Below are 16,556 nucleotides of genomic sequence, written 5' to 3' on the forward strand. Positions count from 1 at the left end.
TGTTTTTAAAGGTGTGAGGTCCAAGCAGACAGAACTAAACAGGGGAAGAGGAGGGGTGTCATGCATCAGTTTATTTACTTGACACTGGACAGCCGTTCTCCACAATCTTCACTATAAAGATATTATATATTTATCCATTTATTATATATATATCCATTTATATATTTTTTTTTAAAATGAAAAATTGATTGTAATAACAGTGAATTCAAGTGAAGACACCGTTACTATATATATATATATATATATCCCCCCATTATCCCCAATCACAGCCCTCAGCTGATTCTCCTTGATTTCTCAAAGCTGTGTAACATTGTACAAAATGTGAGTGCTTCCTCCTTTCTTCTGGTTACCTTGACAACCCTTTTTTGTAAAACCCATATGTTCTGTATGCATACACTAGACACAACAGACTGCTGCTGCTAGCTGTAGGATAATTAGGGCTATGAATTTTTCATTCAATTAAAGGGCTTTTTGGAGAACTTTGTGTGTTTTATGTGACATACTTTATAGAAAATGCACTGTGTTAAAAGCAGACACCAGGCCATTAAAGTGCTTATTTATTGTGCGTTCTTGGGGTCCTTTACAACTAACAAAACAAGTGTCACAATAGATTGATTGGAAAGTAACAAAAAAGAAGAAAAAGGCAGTAGACTGAATTGCACAAGTTGATCAGTGTGTGTCTCAAAGGTACTCAGTGTTACCATTAAACACTGATTTTTTTTTTTTTTTCAAATTCAGTTTAAATCTTACTCCACAGCCAAGAAACAATAACACACTTTACCAATTTACATGTGTTTTTTTGCCTAATTTGTTTGTAAACTCAAGCTCTGTTCTAGGGTCCATTTTTCTCTATTTTTATTTATTTATTTATTTTATTTATTTATTTATTTTGTAAATGAAAACACATTGCTAATGTGTCAGCTTTTTAATGAGACATTCTGGGTTTTATGTCCAAATATTTGTGAAAATTGCATACAAGCTTTTTAAAGAGAGTCCACAGCAACACAATAAACCTCTTTGGTAAAAATCAAAGTTGTTCATTTAATTTTTTTTTTTTTTTTACAGTAATGTGTATTTCTCCTTAATGGAATTGTACTTATAGGAGTGATAACATATTTTTAACATGTTTCTTCAAGATCCTTGGTTCTTTCCCTCTATTTTACACTTAAATCTGGAATATGCAGATATTGAAAGAGCACACTATATAGATGAATAGACTATTGTGCTTCCTGGTACCCAATCACTTCCTTTAGTATGGTACAAACACTAAAACAAGTGAAGAATCAAATACATAAGAACATAAGAAAGTTTACAAACGAAAGGAGGCCATTCAGCCCATCTTGCTCGTTTGATTGTTAGTAGCTTATTGATCCCAGAATTTCGTCAAGCAGCTTCTTGGAGGATCCCAGGCTGTCAGCTTCAACAGCATTACAGGGGAGTTGGTTCCAGACCCTCACAATTCTCTGTGTAAAAAAGTGCCTCCTATTTTCTGTTCTGAATGGCCCTTTATCTAATCTCCATTTGTGACCCCTGGTCCTTGTTTCTTTTTTCATGGTGCTCTGTGGAAGTAAAGGGAGGCCCGTAATAATTAAATGCTAATTGACTCAAACTTGGTCGATCCTCCTTTAAGGTGATGAACACGTGATTTGGCCTCATGATTTTTGAATTCCATCAGATGCACCTGAGGTGAATTTTCTTGTGTTTTAAATAACAGCCCATCCATATCACAGGGACATTGGTATTGGAAATTCAGTAACTAGATTAAAATATTGGCCACAAATTCAAATGGCATTCAACAGAGTTTTATAGCATTGCATAAGAGTAACATTTTGTTGGTATTTTGTAATGATCTAGTCCTGGAAATCTTTTTATTCTAAATGGCCGCACATTTATAATGAATAGCACTTCACAGGAATTTGCATCCATTATTTTAAAATGCAACCGAAAAGAAATAGCTATATTTGTACTGCATGCTCAAATTTGAGACTGCAAATGTCAACTGCAACATCTCTTGAGCGGTGAACCACAGAGCTGCAACAAAAACAAAAGAACGGACGTTTGTGTGGAAAATAATGAATGCAAAATGCTAAGACTTGCTATTTGTAACCTTTCTCATAATAATAATGGGAGATGTGTGAGAAGTACTGGAAATACAAAAAACAAGAGAGAGATCAACGTTTCTGGGTTGTGTTATGTTGTGCCCCACGCGTCTCTGTGAGTAATAAAACAAGCAATAAACAAAGAAAGTGCAGGAAGATAAAATCATATTGTTTGAGTAGTTTATTGCTCCTGCAGGTTTATACCATTAATATGATTCTATTCCTCTTTGTACATTTGTCTTTGCCTTGGATTTTTAATATGGGGGCTTTTTGTACTTTTATACAGATGTATTTACTATAGCTATAGGGCTGACAAATAATACATCCGCAGTCAGCTCAAATAAAACCTATTGTAAATTGTAAAGGTTTGCCTACAGCAAGAAAGTTGCATTAAAGAGATAAAGTCTACTCATTTCACAGAGGCTTGTCAAGACATGTTAGAAGCGGTATACAGATACACCAAATAAAAAGTGCCACGTTTCTCATTCAAACATCATTTATAACAGATGGGTTTACATTTAGGTCATCAAACAATAACTTTTTTCTTTTGTTTTTTAAATCCGTGTGGGCGAAGACCCCAATACATGCTGTTAGTCACAGACTAACTAAACACTGTTAAGCTTTCAGAACAACAGAACCACAAGGAGTTACATAACATGAAAACCAGCATATCTTTGGCTGCATCTCATTACCAGATTCAATTAAATCAACCCAGTTTCTCGGAAGACTGGTGCTGTGCATGTGTAATGGGTCATGTGTGGGCTAACACATTCCTGCACATAGACAATGCTGGCTTCTGGTGGAGAGAGGTAAGGTTGGGTTATTAAATAGACAGTACACCCTCTTTATAACAATCCTGTCATGGTCCAATCCTTTGATTCATTATATCGAGGGGTTTGTTCTAGCAAAAGGACAATCAAAATGAATGATAAATTGTTGGAGTAATGAGAAATTGTGAATAAAAGTAGAATTACATGAACCTGTTCATCTCACGTAGGCAGCGTTTTGTCTTTGCTTTATCCAACTTGTTAAAGAATTAAAATGCAGTACAAAAAGCAAAAATCCCGAACTGAAGCTGAACTTTCATCCAAAATCAATCTGACACAAATCGTTTCAAAGTGCACCAAATCTGAATCCAACATGCAGCAATCCCAAACTAATTTTTTATTCCAAATAAACCCGACATGAAAAGTTCATCAGATCCCCAAGTTTTTGTGGTTGTAGCTGTTGTTGTTATTTAATCAGTGCTGCTTTGCAGCATGGTTGCTGAACAAGCCAAAAAAACAGAGTGCTTTTTGATAACCTATATTCATGACCGAGATATGCCTGCATTACTCATTTTTTCAAACGATCAATGTAGTTTCCAGCTTTGTTGCAACATAAAATGATTTTCGTTTCGGAGGCAGTTTCACAGCGCAAGGTTTTTATTAAGACAAAAGACTTGACTTCCCTGCGGAGGTGGCGTCCCGTGTGCAGAGACAGACCGGGATGTTGGCAGTGTGTTTATTTTACCCTTTTTTTGTTTTTTTTCTATTTGAGGTCCAGAGGCCAGGTTCGTTATAGTCAGAGGTTTGTTATAATGAAGGGTGTTATAGCGAGGATGTACTATATGCTCTGTTACATTAACCTTTTGTAATTGCAGAGCAGACAGCCATATATTAAAGAGCAACTAGCTTCAATGTCATTTTTCAAAAATAAACTAAAATGAGATTTAAAGCTACATACCTTTTAATCAATCCAGTCAGTTACTAGAGTGAGTTCTTTACACACTCTGCACACTTAAACAATGCACACAATTATAAACATCACCAACCATGTGGAAAGACAGTCCCGGCCATGGTGCATAGAGCAATTATGCCATTTTATATTATTAATGACAAACAGGAGTTGGGTTCTTTACCCATTGGTAGACACATAGGTTTACATTGCTCATCCATGACTTCAAAGCTCTCAGTGAAGTGATTTAAGTCAAGTAGACCATCTTCCAATAGTCACAACTTGTTGCTTTATATCGCTTAACTTAATTATGTTGATACAGTAGTTACTTATGAACTATTCCTCAATAAGGGGGCAAACTAGAACAGTTTATGTTTAGATGACACTTCTGACACAGATACTGCTGACCTTTACTGTGAGAGCTATAAGCCTTGCCCTTGAGAGGAATGTGAAAAATACTTTGTTATATACAGCATGTTATATATTGATAATTATGGTAGCCTTTTGCGGGATCTGACTCATGAGTCACTGTGGGAATGGAAATTGGTCAATGATCTGAACTTCAGAGTGTAACTGACATGTTTGATCACCTTTTAAAGAGGCATGGAGGCATCTGTTAGATATGGCAAAACAGCATGTGAAATAAGGACTATGATTTATTTGTTTATCGATACATACAGTATTGAAATGTCACCCGCGAAAGTAAAAAAATGAAATGTACAACCTCTTTTCTTTTCTGACTAGACTATACAATAATCTGTTTTGTATTGCCTCTACAGCACTGCCATTGCATTAATTCTCAATTGCGCTAAAATAAACGTTTCAGTTTTAATGAAGATTTGCAGAATCTCGATTCAAATTCCACATCTGATACACATTTACACGAAGAGTGTTCAATAAACTATTTAGAGTGCCAAATGTGTAATATTAAAAATAAAATGTTAATTTTTTTTGTTTGTTTGTTTTAAGGCATTTTATTTACAGCTTTTATCATTTTTTTTACCAAGAAAGTTTTACATATACTGTAAGTGGTAGACATTTCTAGATACTCATAGCAAAACATGATTTAAAAAAAAAAAAAAAAAAAACACAAAAAAAACACTGTCAGCTGTACTGTAACTGGCAGCAGGAGATCAAAACCAAACTAAGAAATCCAGACCACTGATCAATGCAGTATCTTCTATAAAAAAAAATAAATAAATAAATGCTATACAGTGCTTTTCCATTAATAGACTCCTGTAGAATTGATGCTGTGCAGGCTAAGAGATGTCAGTGGTTAACTTAATGACTGCATAGGTCATACTAAATAAGATTAAAAATGAGTACTAGTAGAGATACAGTGCAGGCATGGTACATTCTGTTCAAAGTGCATTGAAGTTTGCAATAAGCTGCGCTATGGACAACAGGCTGGCCATGCAGGTTAGTAGGTCATTTGTTGTAGATTTCATTTGACAGCCTGGGTTAAGTTAGCATTGCAAAAATACAGTCAAGGTGATGTGTGGTACTATTAATATATATACAGTGGCTTGCAAAAGTATTCAGACCCCTGACCAATTCTCTCATATTACCGAATTACAAATGGTACATTGAAATTTCATTCTGTTTGATATTTTATTTTTAAACACTGAAATTCAGAATCAATTATTGTAAGGTGACATTGGTTTTATGTTGGGAAATATTTAAGAAAAATAAAAAACTGAAATATCTTGCTTTCATAGTATTCAACCCCTGTGCTGTGGAAGCTCCCAGTTTGCACCGATGAAAGAAATTGCCCTAACGAGGACGCTATTACCTTACCATTGACTTGTAAGAGAAGCCACAGAGAGGCCAATAATCACTTTGAAGGAGCTACAGAGTTCAATGGCTGGGAGTGGAGTAATGGTGCACCAGTCAACCATATCAAGAGCTCTGCATAACACTGGCCTGTATGGTGAGGGTGGCAAGAAAGAAGCTGTTACTCAAAAAGTACCATCTGAAAGCACCTCTGGAGTTTGACAGAAAGCATGAGAGTGACCCAGCTGCTATGTGGGAAAAGGTTTTGTGGTCAGATGAGACAAAGATAGAGCTTTTTGGCCAAAACTCAAAGCGCTATGTGTGGCGCAAACCTAACACTGCCCATGCCTCAAGACACACCATCCCTACAGTGAAGTATGGTGGTGGCAGAATCATGATGTGGGGATGCTTCTCATCAGCAGGGACTGGGCATCTTGTTACAATTGAAGGAAGCATGGATGGAGCAAATTACAGGACAATACTGCAAGAGAATCTGTTTCAGTCTGCTAAAAAACTGAAGATTGGGAGGAAATTCACCTTTCAGGAGGACAATGATCCCAAGCACAAGGTCAAACAACATTGGAGTGGCTCAAGAACAAAAAGGTGAATGTCCTACAGTGGCCCAGTCAAAGTCTTGATCTCAATCCCATTGAGAATCTGTGGCACTATTTGAAAATTGCGGTCCACAAGCGTCGTCCAACAAACCTGAACAACCTGGAGCAAATCTGCTAAGAAGAATGGGCCAAAATCTGACACTGTGTGCAAAGCTGATACTTACTTACCCCAAAAGACTTAAAAGGTGGCTCTACCAAATATTAATGTGTGGGGGGTTGAATACTTATGCAAACAAGATATTTCAGTTTTTTATTTTTCTTAAAAATATTTCCCAATATAAAACCAATGTCACCTTACAATAATTGATTTTGAGTTTAAGTGGTTTAAAATAATATATCGAACAGAACGAAATTTCAATGTACCATTTGTAATTCAGTAATATGAGAGAATTGGTCAGGGGTCTGAATACTTTTGCAAGGCACTGTATATATATATATATATATATATATATATATATATATATATATATATATATATATATATATATAGATAGATAGATAGATACAAAAATATGACGGCTCTCAACGACTCAGTTGTGAGTACGTTTTCAATAATGCAAAAGAGATCTAAAATAAAAACCATACAGATTGGTATGTTCCCCAAGACCAAAGGGGTTTAGTAATTATAATCAATCTTATTATTATTATTATTATTATTATTATTATTATTATTATACTGTTTTCAATCTAAAAATCTGGTTAAATTCATAATGCAAAAAAATAATCATTATCTGGTTGAATTCTGCACATATGTATTTGGGTAAAACCAGGTTATTTTTTATACACCACATTTGTTTTAACCCTTATTTGAAACATTAAATTCAAGGGGGGTCAAAATTAACTTTTAATCTGTTTAACTCTAATAACAGAAGCCCAACTAAAAATACAGTATTGATAATGCCAGATCTAACATTGTGAATGCCATTTTATTCAAAGATAAATGATATGTGTATGTCTTAACTACCGCACACTCAATTCTCAATGCACCAAAAGTTTAATAAAGCTAAACATGCACGCTTTAACAGGCTCAGATGCTTAAATCAGTTTTAATAATTTAGCATTAACATGAGATACCCTGCCATTATTAAATTCTGCATAAGCTTTAATTGGACAAACATATTAAAAAGGTCTTTGTTGTGTCAATTAGTTGATTAAGTATCATTTGCTCTCATGCAACCTGATCTGGTTTTAAATGGATTTGTATAACAGAAAACTGGTCAGGGAATGGAAAAATTTCAATTTAATGCCACAGTGCTGAATGACAGGAATTATTTGATAGGGCTTTTAGTTTAATTGCTTGCATTTCATTAAGGAATTAAATTATCAGGAGAATTAATCCGTTTGGAAATAGGCTCAACCTGATCAGGTAGGCCTGTAGTTATTAAAATGCATTTAATTACTGTTTAGAAAATAGCAAGCTTGACGAAGTTTGTATAGGAAATATAAATAACAGCAACTTAATCATTCAGAATAATTAAGGAGCTGGTAATGTGGATGATTTACTTCCTGCGATCTGAATCACATTTATTGAGTATTTTTGAGCTGCTAGGAATGATTTGCTTTACAAACTGGGTGGTGAAAAGATATACAGATGAGCTGCTCATGCTGTTCATGAAGCTTAAACTTGGTTGCAATTGACCAAGAGAATCAGATAATACAGTTATGTACTGTAGTATGAAGTCAATATCTCAAACTGTATCATCCAGTCACCAAAGAGTCACATGTGACCACAATATAGCAGCCATATTAGGTCATAGGTCAAAGAGAAGATTCAGGGAAGATTTAGCCCCAGGGGTTGCCATGACAATGAAAAGATGAGCCATCTGGAATGAGATGTGAGCAGTCGAAATAGCTGGGACAGATTTATTAAAACATTGAACTCCCCTCGTGAGGATGCAAAAAAAATGTACACTGCACGTTACAAGTTACGGAAAGCTATATTGATCAACTCATATGATTGCAATGTGCTCCCACTGAAAGCAATAAAAACCGAATGAATGTGATCATAATAACTCAGATGTGTGTGTTAGCAGTATATATGATTCTCGGTTTCTTTTACTCATCTGTAGAACATTGTTCCAGAGGTTTTATTGTCCTTCCCCCAAAGTTACTAAATGTATCATAGAAACAGATTTTCCGTATGGTCAATACCTGTTACAAAATGGAACGAGAGGAATCAAAGAAAGTAGACATTTACATCACAAATAAATACCATACAGACTGGAAAAAGGAGTCAGAAAATCTTCCCGAATGAAACCGCCAGACCACCAATTTCCTATCCCTCCCTCAGTGACACTCGTCATCGATGCAGCAGGCAACACAGCACATTTATATATGTTTTATAGAAATTGGTTTCATGGAAACTGAGTTAAATGCAAGGAAACGTCTTATTCATAGTTTCCAAATGTGCAGATTATTCATGGGCTATAACTACTGAAACTGCTTCTCGCAACAGGTCAAGGGACAGTGTGACATTGAGACTTTGTTGTATACATTTCAATAGGTTTAAGAAGGACATGGGCATGGATTCCTCAGCAAGCTGATTAGACAGGTTTTCTATACTGGTTTTACTGTATTCTTAGTTGCTTTTATGGTGTCAAATTTTTCTCCTTGATTCTTTTGAATCTTATATGCAGATTCTAGTTTTATTAAATACAGTCATCTGTGCAACACGGATACATATTCAGTACAGACAATCTGAAGTCCTGTCCTTCACATTTCAATACTTAAAGATTGAAAGATTCTGCCTTATGCCTTGTATTAATCCTCACTGTCCTTTCTGATTACTCCCGGAGAGCTTTAAGTCTGTGTGCATGCAGCAGAATTGTGTGTGATCGACTTTTTTTGCAATCATTTTTTTTTTAATCTATAGTTGAAAATTGAAAAAGTAACTTACCAGCCTGGATTAAAAACAAGTAAAGACAAGTAAAACAAATTCTTAAAATGGGCAAGGCTTTATATAAATTGAGTAATAATAAACAGTAATTACAGAGTAATTAGTATGGCAATTGTTTAGATTTCTCAATGCACGCTCCTAACATAAGTCTGACCCTTCCAACACACCGAAGAACTAAAATAAGAGTGTTGCTGTTGGCTTGAGACACTATAAATGGGTCAGATTTATTGCAGAGTGAATTCCGTGGCCACTGCCACCTTTGCATTCTGTTTGCTTGTGTTGTTATCATGTGATGTAATGTCACTAATGTGATTGGGTGTCGGTACAATGGTAAATGGTTGATTCAGTAGCATAAAGGGTTATATCATGGTGTTTCTAGAAAGATGGCCCTAAACATAAATAACACTATGTAACACAATTTTTGTTACTGGGTAGTAAGTGTTATTTCCTAATTGCTTATGCCTCAAAAGTATAGAAAATGGCTATTATTCCCCACAAACTTTGCTTTTGTGACCAGGACAGTGATATTTTGAAATTTACCTATTTTCAATGAGAAAACGGGCGAATTTGTGTATTTTTGTTCACATAAAGTCAGAAAAAAACAACATATGAATCCAAATTAATATGTATTTATGACTACAAAAGATTTAGAAGTGAGTATTTTTTCGAGATTTACGATTATACTGTAAATCACTTTCACGAATCAGCCCCCAAATGTAGTCTCCCATCATGTTCTCGTTATACTGTCCTTGGTAGCGGCGTTCAAAGTCCAGTATATCCTGATGGAAGCTCGCCTTGCTCCTCCGAGTATGCTCCCATGTTCTCCTTGAATTTATCAAGATGAGCAACAAGGATATGGACTTTGAGGGACATCCTACAGCCCATTGTGCCGTAGTTCTTCACCAGAGTCTCAACCAGCTCCACATAGTTTTCGGCCTTGTGATTTCCCAGGAAGCCCCGAACCACTGCGACAAAGCTGTTCCAAGCCGCTTTCTCCTTACAAGTGAGCTTCTTGGGGAATTCTGCACTCCAGGATCTTCTTTATCTGTGGTCCGACAAAGACACCGGCTTTGACCTTTGCCTCAGACAGCTTAGGGAAGAAGTCTTGAAGGTACTTGAAGGCTGCCGACTCCTTATCTAGAGCTCTGAAAAATTGTTTCATAAGGCCCAATTTGATGTGCAGTGGTGGCATCAGCACCTTCCGGGGGTCCACCAGTGGCTCCCACTTGACATTGTTCTTCCCCACAGAGAAGTCGGTCCGCTGTGGCCAGTCCCACCTGTGGTAGTGCGCCTTGGTGTCCCTGCTGTCCCAAAGGCAAAGATAGCAGGGAAACTTGGTAAAACCGCCTTGGAGACCCATCAGGAATGCTACCATTTTGAAGTCTCCTATGACCTCCCAGCCGTACTCATCATACTTCAAGGCGTCCAGCAAGGTCTTGATGCTGTTGGAATCCTCTTTGAGGTGCACCGAGTGAGCCAGGGGAAGAGACAGGTACTTGTTACCATTATAGAGCAGCACAGCTTTGAAACTCCAGGATGAGCTGTCAATGAAGAGGCGCCACTCATTCTGGTTACAGGCGATTCCGATTGTCTCGAACAGATTGGTCACATTGTGGCAGAAGCAGAGTCCATCTTGACGGGTGAAGAAGCTGGAAAAAGATTGGTGACGCTTCCTCTGATCTGCGACTTGCACATTTTCATCCAACAAGTTCCATTGCTTGAGCCTAGACATCAAAAGCTCAGCATTGGACTTGGTGAGACCAAGATCAAGTCGTTGAGGTCTTTTTGGTTGGGGTAGTATGGGTTTCTATCCTCAGCTCCACCTCTGAAATTGTCATCTGGATCTACAACGTCTTCCTCGCTCTCTGACTTGCTGCTCTCTTCTAAAGACGGCTGCTCTCTCTCTGGAGGAGTGGGTACGGGGAGCTCATGGCAGTGTGGGCGATGGATGAAGGAAGGTCCGGATACGTGATAGCAGGTGCATTCTTGCCAGTCCGACGTTTGGAAGGGTCCACCATGCAGAAGTAGCAGTTGCTTGAGTGGTCAGTGGGTTCCTACCAAATTCTTGGGATAGCAAACTTCATAGCTCTCTTTTCCCCTCTGTACCATCCTACAAAAATACATTTATTTCACCCATGACTAATGTGTAAGAGATTCTCGCAACATTTTTCATATGTGATATATTTTTTCAATAACATTGAAAATTGTAAAACATTTTAAAATTAAAAACTTTTACAATTTTAAAAATTTTAACAAATTTTATGACATAAAATTCCGAGCAACAATTGTCCATCTTACCTTCTAGAGTTTTTTTGCAGTGCTCGCAGGTGAAATGAGGTGCCCAGGTTTTGTCTTGATCCCCAACAGGCATGCCGAAATATGCCTTGTAGGCCTCACACATCTTAGTAGATGCTTCCACAGAGTATGTTTTCACTCTTGTCTTGATAAATTGGCTGCAGACATAGCAAAATGCGAATGCCGGATGATTGCAGCCTCTTGATGCCATCTCAGAAAAATGCAGATATGTATCCACTTAGGCAGCTGGAACTAAACTGAACTGGTGGGCTTAAGGCCCCTGTATTTATACTACTATTTATATTACTGGAAAGTTCTAGAAAGTTCTAGAAGTTACTCCAAGTTTACTAAGCACTGAATCTATCTGGAATGTTCTGGAAAATAGGTACATTTCAAAATATCACTGTCCTGGTCACAAAAGCAAAGTTTGTGGGGAATAATAGCCGTTTTCTATACTTTTGAGGCATAAGCAATTAGGAAATAACACTTACTACCCAGGAACAAAAATTGTGTTGCATAGTTTTATAAATTATTTTTAAATGTATCAATCTCATGATCCCACATTGTTGGCACAGCAAGGAAGAACATGCAACTAATTAAGGAATGAATGCCTTTAGAAATGCAGATAAGTTAAAAGATTTTACTTAACATGTTCGTGTGGAAACTATTATCAACTATCAGACAAAATGCCCTTCAAAATAACCCACGCTGTGTTTATGTGTTCTTAATGGTTTGCCATTTACTGACATGAAGTCATGCTGCCAGTCAGTCCCCAGTCAGCCCATGTTTTTGCAGGGATATGGTGCTTTTTATCAGTGTCTGACTGTTTTTTCTCTGGAATTCTTCCTACTGTCCACTGGATCATTAAACATACTTAATTTAATCAAATAAACTATACGCAGTGAAAGTGTTGGTCAGGAATGCTGGTCCTGAGATAAACTGCAGCTAGTTACTAGCATGGCTCTTTTGTATTGGAGGTGAAGGCAGGACAATCTGTAGTGTTTGGTAGAAACAAGTCATAATGCAGAAATTGAATGATGCTGTGTGTGTATGAATAATGAAACATGTTTAATGAGCACAGCAATACTGAAGTGGTTTGGTAAACCACATTATTTTATTTGCCTTATTTTAATGTCTGTTTAAGAACTATCTGATCATCAATGTGGCTTTTTTTTTTCAGTTGGACCCCACTGTACTAAAGAATCCTCCCACTCCATTTTCCGTTGTGTTTCAGTCCAGCACTGTCCCGCACCGCCCCCACGTAGACACTATTCACATGACATAAACAATGTTACAATTATCATGTTTGGCCCACCATTTTGTAACTTGGCCCTTTTTGTATCGTAAATTTGGCTTATTAAGTTTTACAACTAGATACATTTTGTAGATAGCACATCTTTATAAGGGTGATCTCTTTATTCTGACTTGGTTGTTTTGTTTTTTAACGTGGCTGATATTTATATTTTGGGCGTTTGTTTGATATTTTATCAACTGCACAATGTACTGTACAGGTACTGAGATACAACACACTAAAGGCTAATTGCACTAAATAAACAATTACACAACACTGGAGTTGTGCAAGGCTAGATAATGCAACATCCGGTTTCAGCCCCAAGTTATCTTTGGAAAGTACTATATACTATATAGGAGTTTGCATTTCCAACAGAATCTTTGAAGTATACAGCAGTATTTTCAAATGTTTGAAAATGAAAAGAACTTACAATGCAATTACAATACAATTACAATTAGGCCAGTTCATTCTTGATAGCTGCTATTTTCGAAAGCGATCATTTAATTACGAGCCTCTGGCTTTATTTTTGCGGTCATTGCATTGCATAGGTCTGTAGCTCGAGTGGGTTGTTTATTTTTGTATGAATGCATAGAGCTAAATCTTACAACCAGAAGAACTGGACAAAAGTCAAGAGGCTTGCAACTGTTAAGTACAGGAAAGCTATGCTGTTAGTGTGCTGTATTTCACTAATCATACCGGAAACCATATGAAAAGAAGAAGCAATTCAGGTAAATGATACAGACTATAACCTTGAACCCTCTATAAACACTATTACATTAAAATTAGATGCCTGCAGGCCCCAGTACATTAAAAAAAATGCCCTTACGTTGCACAATGTTATATGAAGCTGAGGCAGTGACCTATAATTTAGACGTTAAAATGACATCAATATCATCATTTTGATCGATAACATGTTCAGCTTTTCCTTACCCTAAGTTAGTTCTTTCAATGACAGTGTTATTCAGTGTTCATTGAATTTTTTTTAGGGTTTTTTTTTTTACTGTATACACAGTATATGTAGTCATGTTTGTGTCTTTGAAGAAAAGCATAGCATCCTGTTTTTTTTGTTTTTTTTGTGTTCCACCAACTAGATGAGTACTTTTTGTATGACAGAACTAATACCCCTGGGTCCCAAGGCTTGTAAGTAGTGGAAATGAGATCTAACTATTTCACTTTTAATTTGAAAAGAATACAGATTTTTCTATGCTTGTTTTTTTTTTTTTTTTTCTAAACCACTGTTGTGTGACAGTAGCCACCCAACTCAAGAAATTAAAAATATTAAAAATTCTATCACCATTTTTTTTATTTTTATGGTTTAGTTAATCATGTAAGGCTTCAAAGTAATAATACTCATATAACAATGAAGTGAGAATGAGGTCCTTTTGATCCAATCAGTGCTATCCTGCCTGCTTGTGGTGACTCTACAGAGTGACAGGGTTAAAATCATTTCATTAATCGAACCTATTTTACACTATCATTAGAAAATAGGTCTAAAGTGTGCAGTTCTGAAACCCACATATTTTAGCAAACATGCTTTTTCACTTTCAAACTTGATATCTGATGCAACATTAGGTTTAAAGAAGGTGTACATGCCTTATTCTTAGGAGATCTGTTATATTTGGGGTAAAAACATGTTACTGGCTGAAGCATGTCTGTTAATAAGGGAAGATGCTGGTTGGTTAATGGCAGGAAAGATGCTGTTGAAGAGGTTGGGACAATGTTGCCCTCTAGGGAAAGTGACTAGTACCAGTAGTGTCAGATATTATGTTTAAAAATAAAAAATACAGTACATATTTACTATAAGAGCTGTTTCCACACATTTGACCCCAATATAATGAAAGATGTATTATTTAAATTGGCTAGACATGCTTTTGACCATAAACTTCTCACTTATATTTGGATAAAATTCTAGTTGTGATTGAAAAATGACAAACTCTATTTTAGAGCACATGCAGTACTGATTAACTAACATCACGAAGATACTTCAAAATGATCTGTCAATCTCAGGCAGGTGTTGCGACTCTTGGTGTCCCAGTTCGTGGCCTATCATTGTGTGTCTAGTTATACAGTCTCACCAGGTTTGAAATTGCTGGCTGTGAGCACCCAAGATGGTGAGCCACAGTACGCTGCTCTAGTCCATCCTCCAACATGCCGATTGCACGAAGGCACTGTTCTCTTCTGTGATTTTCTTAATTGATTCAAGCTTGCAATTCAACAGCTGAAATCACTCCATATCCAGTGTCCAACCAACTGCCTCACTAATTAGGTGATTAAGTGCACATGCTTCAGTCATAGCCACTCAAGTGTGTCATGGTCAAGGATGAATGATCGAGTGATTACAAAGAAACCAAAAACATTTAGTCTATGGCCATCATTATATACCTTATTTTTTCAACAATAAATGTGTTATGATATTGATAAGTTTCTTTTGATGCTCAGTATATATTCAGCTGACTTTTTTTTTTTTTTTGTCTAACCTCAAAGAAAGATCCACAGTTTCATCACTTTTTTCATCTCCCAGGCAATCTGATCTCTCTGTCCATGATAATAACACTCAAGTCAACACAATTGCATGAATAAAATAGTGGACCTTGAAGGATGCCCATGCAACACCCCCAGAGTGAGAGAGACACAACAGGACAGCTGAGCTGTTAACCAGTTATAAAAACCCTCGAACAAACAGTTTACACAGAAACACAAACCTAACTAAACATAACTTTAAACAGTACCATTTAAACAGTACCGTTCAAACAGTACCATTCAAACAGCAATTACACACACGCTGTCAAGTCATTTGGTTATTCAGAATCATACATGCTACAGCAGCCTTGAATGATTAAACCGTGAGGTTTTTATACCCCACTAAATTTATGCAATTGGCTGATTAGGCAAACTGCCAAAATAATTAAACAATTCACACAAATTAACAAATGATCACAATCAAGGCTTTTCAGCCTATGGCCTTCTGGGGAATTTAGTCCCCCCACTCTCTTTGCTCCTTGTCTCACTATATATATATATATGAACAGAGGTATACAAAGCCATCTTTAGCTGTGTAGAAAGAAAAGTGAACACAGTGCAGTACATTTCTTATTTTTCAAAAATTCTGTGGTTGATGTCATGATTGTCAGAAGAGAATTCTCATTCCAAGAGGTTCCAAAGTTCATTTGTATACAGTAATGTAAAAATAAAATACCACATTTAATATTACATCTGATAACACCCAGGACAAGTGGAATAAGATTATCTTTCCCTACCAGACTATTATAAAAGAACAATTATCAATCCAGTAAATGCCACACAATGCTTTAAAAATAAAATAAATCTATACACTGGTGCATTACCGGTACAAGCTTGCATTTCCCCACAACTAATTAAAGTTATTTGTAATTCACTTGTCTTTGATGTTTTGTTCTCTACAGCAATATTTCCAAATGTTTTGCACCATCTGTAAAACTATGATACCTCTCTTTAGGACAATGAATTGGGAATTGAAAGTGCTGTTTTATATAATCCCCACATCCAGTTTGAAGGCATTCCAGCTTCAACCATATGCCTGAACAGTATAAGAACAACAATCTATTATGCATGCACTGCACCAAGCTTACAGTATGGTAATAAGGTATTAAATTAGTGCTGGACCTTGTTATTACTCTTCTATATCATTTTTTGCATATGCAATTTTCATAAAATGCAAATGCTGCACGAAGAAGCCTCAGATTTGAGATGTCTTGTATGTAACAGCAGAATTTGACTTACATTTTATTTTTCAGATTGCTCTTCTGCGTTATTAAAGAATGTGTTTCAATGCATTTAGTGCAGTATTAGCCACACAATCAATTATCAGTGTTTGTTCCATTAAATTGTAGATA

This window comes from Polyodon spathula, chromosome 8 (genome assembly GCF_017654505.1).
Source record: "Polyodon spathula isolate WHYD16114869_AA chromosome 8, ASM1765450v1, whole genome shotgun sequence".
NCBI classification, from domain to species: domain Eukaryota; kingdom Metazoa; phylum Chordata; class Actinopteri; order Acipenseriformes; family Polyodontidae; genus Polyodon; species Polyodon spathula.